Below are 18,295 nucleotides of genomic sequence, written 5' to 3'. Positions count from 1 at the left end.
CAAAGTCGTGACCACAGCATCTCTCTGACCCTGCTTCCATTATCACATCTCTTTCTGTGAATCCCTTCTGCCTCTGTCATCTGCTTTTAAGACCCTTGTGATTACATGCTCCGCAGATAATCCAGGATAATCACCCTAATTTAAGATCAGCTGATTAGTATCAGCTGATTAGCATACTTAATTCAATCTACAACCTTAATCTCCCTTTACCATGTAATGTAATATGAAGCCAAAAGTTCCACAGATTAGAACATGAATATCTTTGGGGAGCCATTACTCTGCCCATTACACAACTCATATTTTGGCTACCTAGACTTTTTTTTTTTTTTTTTTGGTAGGTTAGGTAGTTATGGTCAAGAGGTTGGGAAGTTGGAAGGCATCAGGAATGTACATAGTTGATATGAAGAGCCCTAAATATACCTCCATTGCTCCTACCAAGTTTTGAACATGGCCAGCTACACTAGAGCATGGTTTGCAAATAATAGTAAAACATTTATCAGATGTAGTAATGCATGCTGGACAACTCATTAGTAAATGAAGAGACAAACACTATTACCTAATCGATGTAATTCGAAGGCCACTTGGTCCAAAAATACGAAGACTGCCAGTTTGCAATTGGGCTGAAATTCTCACTAGACTAATTCCTTAGGTTAAGGCATTGGCTCTTCAGAAAACTTGCTATAATGTGGTTGTATTACTTGGAAAAGATAACACTTACTATCCATTAGCAGAGACCAAATCCAATAGGAACTAATTTTGCAGTACTTTAGGCATTAGGCAATCAAATGAAGCATGGTGATCACCTTCTCTGAGCCCCTGAAGTTAGTCCTCCATTACACTGGAAAGCCACACTGCTATCAGAAATACAATGTGAAGTATGTATGCAATTTAAATATTTTCATTTTAAGAAGTAAGATGAAATGAACTTTAATTTGGATGGAGGATACTAGAGATTGAATCCTTGGATATTTTACCATTGAGCTACATCCCCAGTCCTTTTTTTTTTTAGACAGGTTCTTGCTAAATAGCTTAGGGCCTCACTAATATGCTGAGGCTTCCCTCAAATTTGTGATCCTCCTGCTTCAGCTTCCTAAATCACTGGGATTATAGGCATATGCCACCTTGCCCAGCAATTTTAATATTTTTAGGAAACACTGTATATTCAAAATATTTTCATTTTCACATGCAATCAATATAAAAATTTATTAATGAACTATTTTCTTCTTTGTTTCTATTGTGAATTTTACACATATAACATCTCAATTTACATTAGTCAATACTTCAAGTGCACAGTAAACACATGTATTTTATAACTTTCTATTGGACAACACAGTAGTAGATTCTGGAATCCCCAGTCAAAAATGCTATTATTTAACAATTTATAATAAATAACCAACTGTTTAATTGTGTATTTTTTGCAACTGTTGAAGTTTGTTAAAGATTATGCTAATACCAGTTAAGGTGCTTGCATTTAAATATATATATGCATAAATGCATATTGTGTGTATAATATATGTACATATGCAGTATTTTATATAGCAGAAACATGTCTATGGATATAGTTATTTTATGTTCACATTTTTATTTTGACATAGAACACCAGTTAAGGTGCTTGCATTTAAATATATATGCATGGGCTGGGGACATGGCTCAAGCGGTAGCGCGCTCGCCTGGCATGCGTGCAGCCCGGGTTCGATCCTCAGCATCACATACAAACAAAGATGTTGTGTCTGCCGAAAAATAAATAAATATTAAAAATTAAAAATATATGCATAAATGCATATTGTGTGTATAATATATGTACATATGCAGTATTTTATATAGCAGAAACATGTCTATGGATACAGATATTTTATGTTCACATTTTTATTTTCACATAGAACAAAGACTAAGTTTCATATTTGTATCAAGTATGACTGGTTCATCTATGTAAGAAAACAAATGAAGAACTGGGTTTGTGGTTCAGTGGAAGAGCACTTGCCTGGCACATGTGAAGCACTAGGTTCTATTGTCAGTACGACATAAAAATAGATGAATAAAATAAAGGTATTGTGTCCATCTACAACTAAAAATTTTTTTAAAAAGAAAATAAATGAAGATTAATTTAAGCAATAGTATGATTAGTCACTAGAACTAATTCTTGACAAGCAGTTCAACTTAAAACCAGAAGCATACTTACAATGATACATGTCGGGGTATGTGTTACTGGAGATTGAACCCTGGGGTTCACATGTGCTAGGCAATACCTACCACTGAGCTACTCCAGCTCTTTTTTTTTTTTTTGCCAAAAGAGTTCTGTCTTGTAAAAAGGCCAAAAACATCAAAAAGATTTTTCAGTTTCACACATTTGTTTTAGGCAAGCAGTCTTTTTTGGTGGCAGAGTGCAGTAAGCCACTCAATATTGAACTAAGTTTGTATCACTTTTTATTTAAATTAAATTGACTTCTTCATAGATATTTTTAATTCTTTATTTTAACACAGGAATTTTGTCTCTTCTAGCTATGCTATTGAGTACAAACAAAATTTTGATTCATTGTACACAATTGCAGCACAACTTTTCATTTCCTTGGTTGTACATGATGTAGCATTACACCATACATGTACAACCAGAGAAACTAAAAATTGTGCTGCAATTGTATACAATGAATTAAAATGCATCCTGTTGTCATATATACCTGATTAGAATAAATGAATAAATAAATTTAATTTTTTTTAAATTAACTTTATTCAGCAACCAGCAGATGGAGCTGTTGAAAAAATGTTGACATTACTTTAAAAAAATTTTTTTTTTTTTCTGAAATAAAGCTAGCTTACAGGTACATTTTAGTTTTTTGCTATACAAATAATGTGCTCATTTTAGATAAATCTGGCTATTCAGTAAAGATTAGAAAGGAAAAAAATCACTCATACTTATACTACTAGAGAAAATGACCTTTAATGCCTTGATATACATCTATCCTGAATATATTCTTCATATATTTACATGTACATTTTATTTTGCAAAAGTTATGTTTTATGATATTAATTATAAATATATATATATAGATATGCTCTCTCCCCTAAGTTACCCAGGCTGGCCTCAAACTTGGGATCCCCAGCTATGACTTAACCCTTTAGTTGATAAGCGCCAAGGAGGAAGGAGGAAGCTCAGGAAATGACCATAACAACCTTATAGAGCTGTACCAATGTACCAAATAATCAGCTCTAGAAATCCTAGTAAGAATATACAAGGATGCACAAAAGTAGGAGACTCTTTTGAAGGAATATGGGTGGCTTGGGAATAACACAGAGGGGACACTTATCATTATATTAATACTTGGTACCATAAATACATACTTAATATTTTAAAAATTAGTTTTAAGTAAAATATCATTAGAATAGACAATATGATTGATGTATGTACATTCTATGTATGTATTATATATCAAAATGCATTCTGCTGTCATGAATGACTAAAGAAAAAATAAATAAAAATTTTAAAAAATATATCATGAATAACTTTCAGATGAATAAATATATGTCTACATTATTATTTTTAGGGGCTATATACTAGTATTCCATTGTGTAGATATAGTATAATTTATTTAACAAACCTGTACTGTTGAACGATTGAGAAGTAAATTAGAACAGATAGAATATATTTAAATCCATGAGTTAATACTATATTCTAAAAACCAAAACACTTAGTCACCTTTGCAATAATAATAAGCCAAGTCACTATTTTGAAAACTGACAAAGGGAAAGAATTAATCATTTGCCCTACCTGCTTTACATAAACTTCAGTAGAGCAGTAATAGTCCACCTAAATACATGAAGAAAAAAAATATGGCATTACAGTATCATCGTTCTTTAAACACTTATAAAAATAACTGATCTAGATATTGAACTTAAACATCTGGTGGAAGAACATAGCAGCATGTTGTTCTAATTTACCATAAAAACCTCACCTTAACCTTATCAAGCCTCTAGATGCAAGTACCAATTTACAAGAAATCCAGAGATGCATGTCCTGGTTTCTTAAACAAATAAATTCCAACGGGAATGAGAAAAGGAGGAGGAAATCTAAGTATTAAAATAAATTATCCCATTAACTAATTGCCATGTGTATATATATTTGGATACTGATTCAAGAAAATAAACTACAAAAAATAATTATGACATTTATGAGACATTTGAAAATTTGAACACTGGACATTCAATGACATTAAACAATTATTGTTAAACTTTTAGTCCAATAATGGTATAACGGTTATGTTAAAAGTTTTGACTGAGGGCTGGGGTTGTGGCTCAGCGGTGGAGAGCTTGCTTAGCATATGCGAAGTGCTGGGTTCGATCCTCAGCACCACATAAAAGTAAAAAGGTATTGTGTCAACTAAAAAATATTTTTAAAAAAGTTTTGACTGAAATGGAGTACTCTGTTTCTTAATGTGGGTATTAATCACACAGTGTGTTCACTTTGTGAAAGTTTGTGTGCCCCACATTTTATGAATGTATATTACATTTCAATATAAATATGAAAATATAAATACAAGTAAAAACAACAGCATATATAAAATGATGTTTTTAGGAAAAAGAACATGGTAACTAGGATTTAGCTCAATGCAATACAGATGTAAGGAAAAGCAGATTGGGTATGTGAAACAAGTTGATCGCAAGTTGATAATTACTAAAACCAGGTGACAGACACATGATAGTACATTATGTTCTTCTGTCTACTTTTGTATATATTTGTATACAGTTTAGGTTTTTTAGTATAAAGACTTGGGAAATAGGAAAGACGGTAGAATGAATTGGACATAACTTTCCTATGTTCATATATGAATACACGACTAATGTAACTCCACATCATGTACAACCACAAGAATGGGAACGCTATACTCCATGTATATATAATATGTCAAAATACCTAACTAAAAAGGAGCAAATAAAAAACTTTTTAAAAGTATAAAGATTTTTAAATTTTGGTACATATTGCAAAACTTCTCTTCGGTAAATTTATCCCAACTTTTACTTTGCCAGCAGTAGGAATTACCACCCCCACACAACCAGCGTTAATATGATTTTATAGAACATAATTTGGGATAATGACATCACTAAGTATTTTAATTTATCGACCAATTAGTGTGAGTTTTTGCACGGCACAATGTTATAAAGGAAATTTTAAAGATTAATATGTCTCGGGATAGTAGAGGATAGGAAAGGCAGCAGAACACAACAGACACTAGTATGGCAATATGTAAATCAATGGATGTGTAACTGATGTGATTCTGCAATTTGTATATGGGGTAAAAATGGGAGTTCATAACCCACTTGAATCAAAGTGTGAAATATGATATGCCAAGAACTATGTAATGTTTTGAACAACCAACAATAAAAAATTAAAAAAAAAAGATTAATATGTCTCATGATTCCCTCGTGAAAAAAATGAACATCTAATGTTCAGAAACAACCTGAAATCAATTAGAAAGAAACCTAATTAAAAATGAGTTAGGACCTCTAAGTAAACAGACTTACCTAGAGTACACATACAATATATCTACAAACAAAGTCATTGTCAGATTGCGTAAAGAGTGCATTTAGGGGCTGGGAGCATAACTCAGGGGTAGAGCACTTTCCCAGAACTGCAAAAAAGAAGAGAGCACATTTTGATATTCTATGAACCTAAGTTAGATCCGAACCCTACACTGGGAACCCTGGGCAAATTACTTAACCTTCCAAACATTCATTTTAAACATCAATAAAACATAAATAATAATATTAGCCACCTTTCACAGGTGTTGTGATCATTCAAAACATTATACGGCTCCAAATACATTTCTTGGCATGTCATCATCACTTATTAAGTGGAAATTATTATTAAATTTCAAAAGTAAGTAATCTTATCTCCTATAACAAATCTCTTTAAAGTAACCTACGGTGCTGGGGATGTGGCTCAAGCGGTAGCGGGCTCGCCTGGCATGTGTTCGGCCCGGGATCCATCCTCAGCACCACATACAAACAAAGATGTTGTGTCCGCCGAAAACTAAAAAATATTCTTTCTCTCTCTCTCAAAAGAGAGAGAGAGAGAGAGAGAGAGAGAGAGAGGGGTGTTAAAAATAAATTAATAAAATAAAGTAACCTAATATCACTGTTTACTATATTTGATGCCCAAGGTAAAGAACAGGAATTGGTAACCTTTCAGAGATGGTGCAGTAAGCTTTTTCATTTGATTCCTTAGCAGGGAAGTTGCAGTTCCTTTTTATGGCATGGGTGTATTTGCAGGGCTCTTTCATTAGTAGTTTGCTGAAGGCACTGCTAGCATTTCAAAGGCATTCCTTTTGAAAATGCAATGCTTTCAGTAGAGGGGATGCTCAGGAAGAGGAGGCAATGCTCAAATCAACCAATAGCTTAATTAGTTACTGTGGGGGGAAAAAAGGGATGAATTGACTGCCAATAGAAGGAGACAAACCAGAGGCTGGGCTCCTGGACAAAAGTCAAATACACAACTGACTTTGCCCAAGATCCCATTTCCATTCCTTTACCTCATACCCCTCCATATCCACACAATAGCCTTCTCTTTCCAGCCCCATCCCTTTCTAACAAAACCCTCCCAAACTTCCAAAATGCCATTCTAGTCTTGCTATTTCCCTGCTTCCCTTCCCTTCAGGTCAAAGCCCAAACTCCATTATAGGTTTTACTCTGTTTGACCCTTACTGCAGTTTATTTTTCAAATATAATAGATGGACAGCCTGCTTTAGCCACATGCAAGTCTCTCTCTCTTGCCTCCTTGACGTTGAATGTTTTGTGACTTTCTCCTCTAAAAAAACTTGGAGACATTCCTCAAGACACAACTCAATTGTTTCCTTCTTTCAGAAGCCCATGAGATCACCAGCTCAAGTTAGGCAGTCCTTTGACAATTTTGCCTACTACCTTGGTTATTCATATCTCCATCAACGTTACTTTGCTAATTAATGTTAGCAGTGGCTTTTCACAATTAGTGACTTATAATTATCATAAAGAATATTAGAAATGGGTTCTCAATGGTGACATCAAAAGTATATAAGCAAAAATATTTTGGAGACATTCCCCACCTTTACATGAACAAGTGACAGGATAGAGAGTGAGAACTGTAGCCCATATCCTTTAGGATGTCACTCACCCATGGATCAGGAGAAATTCCAGTTGTCCCATGCCAACTATGAAGATAAATAGAATTCTGCTTCTGCAAAACTATTGCATCTGTCTCAAAAGAACTTTTCATGCAAGGTAGTGGTTAGAGCATTAAAAGGACAAAGAACTGGTCATCTAGCTTACTGATTAGGCACTATAAACTCTTCTGTGTTGCCTGCCAAACAAAAGTGGCCATTTAATAAATGTCTATAATGAGACAGAAACTTGCTCTCCAGGGTACAGGGAGAAGGTAAACTTTACGAGATTCTAACAACTGAAAACAACGGTTACCTATCAAGAAAAGAATCTTTTGAGAGTTTTGGTATTTCATCTTAAGAGTTTGTTTAGGTTAGTGCATAACAGAAATAGAGAAGACACATGGGGTCCTAGCAGGGGGGATCTTAGTGTTATCTCTCTATAGTATTAGCTGATTGCCTCATCTCAACTGTCATGACCTTACCATGCTAAAAGGATGAATGGTTTCACATTTATAAACAATTGATTTTGCCATTGCTTAGATGTCAAACAATCAAAACTGTGATTATTCTCCCCAGGATGACATCCCAAGAATGAAAAAAAGGATATGACTGTTGAAATGTATACTTATAAATGGTAAATAGTATGTTAAAATGATAAATAGTATGTTTGTTTTATCACAACAAAAAAAGGAGTAGATCAAAGACATGAACATAAGTTCTAAAATTGTAAGATTTTTCAGAAGAAAACAAGTAAATAGGCTACATCCAAATTAAAAACTACATCATATGATACAACCAAGAGAATGAAAAGGCAGCCACAGAATTGGGGAAAGTAATTGCAAGTCACATATCTAATAAGGAGTTTATATATGTATATATATATATGGAGTTGTTGTAATATTATATATATTTATTCTAGATATTATACATATACATATATATTCTAGGTATTCCTCAACTCAACAACCACAAAAAGAACAACCCAGTGAAAAATGGACAAGGACTTACTAGACATTTCTCCAAAATAAGATATATAGGCTAAAATGGACATGAAAAGATGTCCGTATTAGCCCATATATTGACACATTTCTTGTGATGTGAATATGTCTCCAGAATTCATGTGTTGGAAACGTAAACCCCAATGTAAACCCCAATGCAACAGTGTTGGAAGATGTGGCCTTTTAGATAGTTTTAAGTCATGAGGGATCCACCCTCGTGAATGGATTAATGTTATAAATATAGCTTTCTGGAATAGGTTTGCTGTCTTCTGCTCTTCTGCCATGTGAGGATGCAGCAGGAAGGCCCACACCAAAGGCCAGCACTTTAATTTTGGTCTTCCAAATATCCCAAGCTATGGGAGAATAAGTGTTCTTTATAAATTAGCCATTCTCAAGTGTTCTGCTATAGCAACACAAAACATACACCTTTAATCATTAGGGAAAAGAAGAAATTATAATGATATATCACTTTTTATCTATTAGGATGTCAAACATCAATAAACAGAAAATAAGCAAAGACAAGAATATGGAGAAATCATGACCCTATACATTGGTGGGAATACAAAATGTTGTGGTGGTTATGGAAGACCATATGACTCTTCCTCAAAAATTAAAAATTAATTTTCCATAAAACCCATTAATTCCACTTCTGGATGTATACACAAAAGAATTGAAAGCAGGGTCTTGAAAAGATATTTGTATCCCTGTGTTCATAGCAGCATTATTCACAATGACCAAGAGGTGGAAGCAACCCAGATGTTCATCAGTGGATGAATGGGTAAACCAAGTATGATGTAAAAAGAAAGGACATCCTGCCACATGTTGTAACATAAATGAAACTTGAATTTGTTATGTTAAGTGAAATAAGCCAGTCACAGAATATAACTGTATAATTCCACTTACATGAAGTACCTAGAATAATCCTATTCCAGGCAGAATCAGACAGAGACTGAAAGTAGAATCCTCCTGGCTAAGGGCAAGAGAAGGGGGAAATTGAAGTTGTTATCTTGCGGGTGCAAAATCTCAGTTGTGCAAGATGAGCATTTGTAAAGATGGTGCTGGTGGCAGCTGTACAGCAATATAAAAGCACTTAACACTACTTTAAAAAAAAAATAGTCAAGATGTATCCAGTATGGTGGTGCACATCTGTAATCCCAGCAACTCTGGAGACTGAGGCAGGAAGACCACAAGTTCAAAGCCAGCCTCTGTAACTCAGTGAGACCCTATCTCAAAATAAAAAACAAAATGATTGGGTATATAGCTCAGTGATAAAGGTCCCCTGCATTCAACCCCTTGTTCCAAAAACAAACAAACAAACAAAAAATGTTAAGATGGTGAATTTTATGTTAGATGTATTTATCACACTTTTCCAAGTCCTAGTGACAAGAAAAGCTGGTTAGGAAAACAGAAATTTTCAAGTACTTGGATAGAAAAAAAAATGCTGTGAAATTAAAGAAATTAAATGGAAAAAGGGGATTAAACTTTAAAATATTTTCATCTGAAAGCAGCAGAAAAAAATGCTGCAGAAATGATAGAGAAAAGTTTCTGCTACTGATTTGTATCTTCCATTAACTTTCTTGGGGAAGGGAAGAAGGAGGCTGCTCTGCCCTGGAAATCTTGGGGATCTCACTGTGCATGGTGTCTACCCTGATATTTTACTGTGAGTGATGGTTCATAGCCCTCCAACCTCTGGCAGTGAAGACAATGAATACTTTAAAGGAGGCTTTGCCTTGTCACATGAGCTGTAAATTATTCTTTTTCCCTTATATTTATTTATTTTTATATGTGGTGCTGAGATTCAAATCCAGTGCTTCACACATGCTAGGCAAGCGCTCTACCACTGAGCCACAACCCCAGTCCCAAGCTATAAATTATTCTTAAGAATCAAATCTCACAACTGGGCTCGGTGGCACACGCTTGCAATCTCAGTGGCTCAAGAGGCTGAAGCAGGAGGATGGCAAGTTCAAAGCCAGCCTCAGCAAAAGCGAGGCATTAAGCAACTCAGTGAGACACTGTCTCTAAATAAAATACAAAATAGACCTGGGATGTGGCCCAGTGGTCAAGTGCCCCTAAATTCAATCCCTGTTACTCTTCCCCAGAAATGAATCAAATCTCACACTGTTTTTTAAATGTCGGTAGAAAGAGAGTGCTTGCCTAGCATGTGTGAAGCACTGAGTTCACTTCTCAGCACCACATATAAATAAACAAAATAAAGTCCACTGACAACTAAAAAAGTATTTTAAAACATTTTAAAAAAGAAAAAGCATTTTAAAAGCACTGAAAAATGATCAGTCATCAGGAGTTCATCCATCGTCCTCGGCCGGTGAGCCTTCTGGGTCCTGCAGTGTGGCAGAGCCTGTAGAAACCAGAGCCTGGATCTGCGAGTTTCTGGAAACTTTCAGGGACACTTCAAATCTACAGAGTAGAAACCTCAGATCCACACGGCTAGATGGGAAGACACACAAACAAAATGAAAAAACAAGGGAATAAAGTGCTCCAAACAAACCAAGCTGCTCCCATCGAAGAAAGGTCAGAGAAGGAGTTCAGGATGTATTTAGTAAAACTGTTCTACGGCTTAAAGAATTGTATAAGAGAGCAGCTACAGGAGTTAAGCAGTAAAATAACAGATTCGCTTCAGGAGATGAAAGATCACTTCTGTAAAGATACATTAGAGGTCCTGAAAAGAAATAAAGAAGAAATCCTTGAAGTGAAGGAATCACTAAACCAACTTAAAAGTTCAATGGAAAGTATCACCAACAGACAAGACCATTTGGAAGATAGAACCTCAGGCAATGAAGACAAAATATAAAATCTTGAAAATAAAGTTGACCCCACAGAGAAGATGATAAATTGCGTGACATTCCCTCACCCAGACACCATGCCTGAACAGCAACTGCTAAAGCCAACAGAGTGGAGCTACTGTGACTACTTCTGGGCTGATAAGAAGGATCCCCAAGGCAATGGCACGGTGGCTGGGATCGAACTGCTGCTCCAAAAGCAACTGAAGGGCAAACAAATGCAGAAAGAAATGTCTGAATTTGTCCGAGAGAGGATAAAGATTGAAGAAGAATATGCAAAGAACTTGGCTAAGCTCTCTCAGAACTCCTTGGCTGCACAGGAGGAAGAGTCCTTGGGAGAAGCCTGGGCCCAGGGGAAGAAGAGTCTGGCAGATGAAGCAGAGGTTCATCTCAAGTTCTCCGCCAAGCTTCACAACGAGGTAGAGAAGCCCCTAATGAACTTTCGTGAGAACTTCACGAAAGACATGAAAAAGTGTGACCACCGTATTGCTGACCTCCACAAGCAGCTCGCCAGCCGCTCCGCGTTGGTGGAGAAGGCCCGGAAAGCCCTCACAGAGCGGCAGAGAGACCTGGAGATGAAGACCCAGCAGCTGGAGATCAAGCTGAGCAACAAGTCAGAGGAGGACATCAAGAAGGCACGGAGAAAGTCCACACAGGCTGGTGATGACCTCATGCGCTGTGTGGACCTCTACAACCAGGCGCAGTCCAAGTGGTTTGAAGAGATGGTGACCACCACTTTGGAGTTGGAGCGGCTGGAGGTGGAGAGGGTGGAGATGATCCGGCAACATCTGTGTCAGCACACACAGCTGCGGCATGAGACAGACATGTTCAACCAAAGCACAGTGTAGCCTGTGGACCAACTGCTTCGAAAAGTGGACCCGGCCAAAGACAGAGAGCTGTGGGTCAGAGAGCACAAAACGGGCAACATTCGCCCCGTGGACATGGAGATCTAGACACGCCTGTGCGGCCCCGGGGGTCCTGCCCAGGAGAGGGTCTGGGGGTCCCGTGGAGAGGGGATGGTGGCTCCCGCTGGGTGAAGCTGCCCTCCCACCCACTCTCCTGTCCACTGAGGAGAGAGGAGAGAGCTGGCAATTCCAGAAGGGTGATCTGGATGGCTCAGCTGGGGAATCCCAAATATTCCCAGGCCAAGAAGACAGACCTGAAACCCCGCCCTTGTCTCCAAGACTGAAGCCCCCCCCAAACCCCGTGCCGTGCTTGTTGCTCTGAGAACAAACTGAGGCTGGAACTTTGTGGCCCCTGCTGAGTTCCATAGGGGTGGCCGTCACACACTTATCTCCGGGGCTTTGGAAGATCAGAGAAGGGCTGTCTCTGCCTCCAAGCCAATGTCAGGGTCAGAATCATGGATAGAAGGCACCGTCAGCTCAGCCTGCACCTAGAATCCTTTACGGCCCTCACTGTTTTTCTCATTGCATTCTGGGAGCCCAAATCTGGCTTTTCTTGGCCACTTTTCATCTCCGTGGGTCTTGGGAAGGCCTGTTTTCTGTCTTCCCTGACCAACCCTGCCCAGAGAGGTCAGGATGGAACTACCTCATTCGGAAAATTAGCCCCAACCGCAGCATTGAATTACGGTTCCTATCAGGCCAGGCATCATCTCTGAAGTCTCTGGAAATCCCGATCCCTCCATTCCTCAGCTGCTTTCTAAAGGCCGTCCCCACCCCCACCCTGCCACCCCTGCCCAGCCTCACTAGAGGGAGTTTTCCAAAGTTCTCCGCCCTCCTGTGAGACCTCCTTCAGCTGTGTGCATGTCTAAAAGCTTTGAGAGATGGAGATGAGCCAGAAACCACATGGGGTCTGTCTCCCATGGTGTCCTGTCCAACACTGGGCTACCCTGACCCCTGCTCTCCCAGGCTGCCTACCAAGGGCTTAATAGGGCTAGGTCAGTCCCACATGAGAGACAGGTTAGGGCAAGTCTTTGTCAACTCCATCTGCTTATGCATGATAGGGTTTGGACTGCTGTCCCTTGTATGAGCATTGCAGACTCTCTCATTGCTATCCAGGCGTGTCCTGCCACCTGGGCCTCCAGCTCCTCTGAACTTTCCAGAGCCCTGCACGGAGCCTCGCTTAGTACCAGCACCTCTCTTCCTTCTGTCCATCTTCCCTGGAGAAGCCTGAGGCAAGCATAACTCGGGAAGCTTTTCAACACTACCCCTGGGTTCAGCCCGCCACTTTTCTTTCTCAGCAAACACCATCTTAGCCTAGAGAATCAGCCTGAGGAGGCTGGGAGAAAAAAATTGACACAGTGAGCAAGGAACAGCTTCTAGCCAGAAACCCCTGCTCTGAGAGCCCATCTTTCTTCATCTTTCCCACTGATGGCTTTCGGCTTGACCCTTCCATCTCTCATGGGGGCAGAATTCTATGAGCACAATTCATGGATCTTTCCCTCCGTTTTACATTGCTAATAATGGATGTTAATCTTGAATCCTGCTCTCTCCCCCTCTCCCTCTCTCTCTCTCCCTCCCTCCCTCTCTCTCCCTCCCTCCCTCTCCCTCTCCCTCTCCACCCCCTTCTCTTCTGCGACTGGCCTCTACGACTGGCCTCGAAGTCCTGCTAATAAAATCTCGGCCAGGTAAACGATTGTTTCAGCGGAGCTTTTCCGTTGTTCCTACAGATATGGGCTGGAGAAGCCATAGAATGTTGTGAGCAGAGCTTAATGGGCAATTCTGGTGGGAGCTCAGAAGACCAGAATGCTGTTAGAAATGTGGCCAGTAAAGACTGTACTCATGAGTTTTCAGAGGGGAATGGGGGCTCTATTGGGAATCAGACTAGAGAATATTCATGTTACCTTCCAGCAAAGAAGTTGTCTACATTTTGCCCATGTCCTGACATTTTCTGTGAAGGTAAATTTAAAGGTAATGGACTAATAATCTAGTGGAAGAAATTTCAAGGAAACACAGCATTCAGGACTGGGTGGCCTGGGTGTTGCTGGCAGATTTTAGCTAGGTTTACTGTGTGAAAATTGGAAGCAGAGAGATTTGGAAAACTTTGTTGGTCAAAGAAGCGCAGGTAAAATTGGGGCCAAGGAATTTACTGTAAAGATGGTCATCAATAAAGAGAAGTTAAGTACTTTGCTGAGACAAAGGAAAGATACCCTGAGGGCATCTCAGGAGTCAGCAAAACCACACCCATTGCAGGTTCAAGGGTGCAGAAGTGAAAACTTGTTTGAGAGACCTTGGACCTAGGCTTGCATAGGGTTGCCTAGAAAGAAGTTTCCCCAGGATTCATTTCACTGTGTTTGATTGTCCAGGCATTCAGAGGTCACTGCAGTAATGGTCTAAGGGGGCCAGGCTACAGCTTGAGCTGACTTCAGATCTCAGCATCATTCACATGGTGCTAGTTCTGCATGGATGCAGGACGCTGGAATTAAGGGATACCGGAAGTTTACACTGAAATTTCAGAGAAAGGCTGGGGAGGCCAGGGAAAGTGCAGCAGGTCAGAATCCCTGCAGGCAGCCCCTGAAAGATCAATGCACGAGGCTCTGAGAAGGAAGTCAAAGATGCACTGCAGACATTCTGGATTAAGAAATGCCAACATCATGGAACATCTGCTGGGTAAAGAGGCTGGCTGTGGACAGAGCCAGCTTAAGAGAAAGACCATTTGGACTGCAACTGGCAAGGCCATAGGGGTGGAGCTGCACAAGCTCTTTGAAGATCATATTTTGCCCTTATGCGCACTGAATACAGAACTTGGAGCTACAGGACTTGTTTTCCTAGCTGGATTTTGGTCTTGTGTTGGGCCCATCACTTTTTTCTATGCCCCCATTTCTTCCTTTTGGAATAGGAATGCTTACTGTGTGCCAATATATATTAGATATATGCAACTTGCCTTTGATCTTTACAGGGGCTCATAATCAAAAGTTTGCCTTGAGCCTCAGATGAGACTTTGGACTTGGACTTTTGGGCAAAACTGGAGCTGTTAAGACTATGGGGACTCTTGAAAATGGACAACATGCATTTTGCATTATGAAATGGACATGAGTTTTGGGAACCCAGAGGTGGAATGTTGTGGTTTGGATGAGCTATCCCCCAAACTCGTATGTTAATACAGGAGTTGAAATGATTAGATTATAAGAATGTAACATAATCCGTGGGTTAATTCATTTGATGGATTACTAATTTGAAAGTACTTCTTTACTGGGTAACTTCAGTTACTGGTTAGCAGGTGTGGTGTGGCTAGAGGAGGTAGGTTACTAGGGATGTGGTTTGAGGATTATACATTTTTGTCCCTGGCTCCTCCCTCTCTCTCTGTTTCCTGGTCACCCTGGGCCTTGAGCTGAGGAATTTTCCTCCACCATGCCCTTCTGCTGTGATGGTCTACCTTACCTTAAGCCCAGAGCAATGGAGCCTGCTGACCATGGTCTGAACCTCTTAAATCATAAGCCAAAATAAACTTTTCCTTCTCTAAAAAAAAAAAAAAATCTTGAATCCTTCAGCATCTCTTCCATTGAATTAGAATGGCTTTCTCATAGTTTATTTTAGAAAGATGTTCAATATACTAAAGCAAACCAGAAAAAAAAAGATCAGTCATCAGTCAAAATGATGAGTATTATTATTTGGCAAAATGGCAAGCCAACGAATGTTTCTTTTCTACCCCACTATTGGACACCACCAACAGGACTGGCTTCATGAATGCGTGACCCACACTGCAGCACAGGGACCTGTGCCTCAAAGGACAAATACACAAGTGCCTTTGCTTTGTGGGATTTCCTATTAACAATTATAGGGGAAACGATGTATCAAAGGCACAATTCCAGTAGGTTTCACAGTATTAGAGTGATGTCCCTTGTTCTGTGCAGTACAGTATCCCCACAATGGCCAAATGGTCATCTCAGCCCTCACTCAGTCAGGCCATTTGGTGGGCAGGGTTCATTTTTTCCTAAAGGTCTTTCCCTGATACCAGAAGAGGAAATTTCCACTTCTCAGAAAGAAATTGGTTACAATACCTAGATGAAGTGTGCTTCCCTGTTTCAAAGGAGTAGAAAAAAGCAAGGACATGTGTATTGCACAATCTCATTTTGTGAAAAGAAGGAGGAGAAGCAAAAGAAGAAACAAGAAGGAAAACGGGTATACATGTATATATATTTGTAGAAACACAAAGAATGTTGCAAAAGGAAACATTCCGGGGTTGGAGTTGTGGCTCAGTGGTAGAGCACTTGCCTGGCACGTACAAGGCCCTGGGTTCGATCCTCAGCACCACATAAAAATAAATAAAATAAAGGTATTGTGTCCAACTACAACTAAAAAATAAATATTTTTCTTAAAAAAGGGAGAAGGAAACATTTCATGGTGTCAACATGGGTTACCTCAGAGGAGTTGGGTAGAGTGATATCTGATGGGAAGGTCATTGGGCTTTCCTTTATACAACTCTGTGTCTTTTACTTGCACTAATATATATTACACACATGTTTGCAAGTCCTATTACATTTTATGTCCTTGTTTTATACTGATGAAACAAAGCCATTATAATTTTAACATTCAAGGCCTCCTGAAGTTACCTGTATTCATGCATCGTCTGCAAGACATACAGCCTTTTAAGTTCAAAGTCAGCATCATTATGGTTCAGAGAGTAGACTCTGGAGGCACATTACCTGGATTTAAATTCCAGCTCTTTCTCTTTTACCTGGTATAGGATTTTGAGCAAGACACAAAGCCCTTCTGAGCCTCAGTTGCTCAGTTTATAAAATACGGATAGTATCATTTGAAGACAGCTTAAGAGATATGAGTCAAATATGTATGCATTTAGAATAGTGTATGACACACTATATTTCAGTTATTTTTAAGCTTTCTAAGTTGACAATTCATTATTTATGAATACAGATTACAGAAACTGAAACTTTGGAAATATTTTTATTGCCACAGTACTAAAAATCTCCATAGTAATATATTTGTGGAAAATGCACATAAAAATGCTATGTGATATGAATTTTAAGTAACATGCAAACTCTAACAATTGTACTAAGAGCTTGGACGTTTACTAGAATGTTTAAATTATAATAAAAGGATGTTCTCAGGTTATAGTACATATATAGCAAAACTAATGTGAAGGAGATAGCAATACACTTTTACATAAAAATCGTAACTTTCACAAGAAAACACCAATAGGTGTTTCAGGGTTGTAAAATGGTCCAGCACTTTTCTGGTTACTGTGGGAAGGGGAGTAGGAGGATGCTGGTGAGTGCCAGAAATGGTATTATGCTGAGGAGACAATTGTGGGTAGGCATAGTCTGCCTTTTAGAAACTCCACTGTAAGGGTGGAAGCAGGCATTGAACACTACCAGGCAAAAGTCTTTGCTTGCAGACTTTTCTCTCCTCTATGAAAAAAGTAGTAGGTCTTCTCCCTTTTAGATAAGGTCTTTAGGAGCATGGCTTCTCTCTTCTTCACCTCCACCTCTTCAACATGACCTTTCCCTCTGACTTCCCCATGCTTGACCTTTCTACAGCAGTCATAGCTCAACAAAAGTACCCCTGTCCCCTCTCCCTAATACTTTCTTCTGGGGAACTTCATTACACATGTCTCCCTATTCCTTACTCAGTGCTGGTGGATCTTGGGATCCCCTCATTTCTGAGCAGAAGTGCTATGTCTAAATGTGTCTCTCCCAAATCCATATGCTGAAACTTAATCACCATTGTGACAGTATTGAAGGTGGAGGCTTTAGGAAGTGATTAAGTTATGGTGGCAGAGACTTCATGAATGGAATTGGCAACATTAAAAAAAAATGAGAGAGCTGTTTACTTCTCCCACCATCTGAGGACACAGCTAGAAGGTGCCATTTATGAGTCAGAAAAGAGGCCCTCACTAGACACTGAATCTGTTGGTGCTTTGATCTTGGGATGTAGCTCAGAGGTAGAGCACCTATGAGTTCAATCTCCAGTACTCAAAAAAAAAAAATCCTCAAAAGTACAAAAAAAAATCTATGAAAAATCTTCTTCATCCATGTAATACCATGTGTTCCTTACAGTAACATCTTATACATATGCATGTGTATGCCAACATATTTTATACTTGCATGTGCCTGTATATTGTATGTGTGTGTGTGTGTAACAGAAATACCTGTTAATATAGAGTAGGAGCACCTCAACACTCACATATGTCACTGACAGAATAAATTCAGAGAAATGCACTTTTTGGTTGAATCCTCTACACCTAGGTCTGAAAAGGGGCTCCTGATGATTTTAAAAGGAATCATAAGTTCTAGGTCTTGGGCAGGAAAAGCTTAAATACTGTCCAAAAGCGATCGATGTGTTTAAGCAGGATGGAGTTCTTTCTGTGATGTGCCAGCTAATAACATTNCAACTCTCTTTGCTCTGCCGTCATGTTGGACTCCTTATTTCCTGATTCCCACGCCTTCCGTTTC

The 18,295-nt window shown here is 39.0% G+C and overlaps 1 pseudogene; it reads left to right on the top strand.

The window, feature by feature from the left end:
• Window positions 1–10,663: 10,663 nt before the first annotated feature.
• LOC107140845 lies at window positions 10,664–12,204 on the top strand (annotated as a pseudogene).
• The last annotated feature ends 6,091 nt before the right edge of the window (window positions 12,205–18,295 follow it).

This window comes from Marmota marmota, unplaced genomic scaffold (assembly GCF_001458135.2).
Source record: "Marmota marmota marmota unplaced genomic scaffold, marMar, whole genome shotgun sequence".
NCBI lineage: Eukaryota > Metazoa > Chordata > Mammalia > Rodentia > Sciuridae > Marmota > Marmota marmota.
Note: the sequence above shows the minus strand (reverse complement) of the source record. Positions and strands in the feature narration are given on the sequence as shown.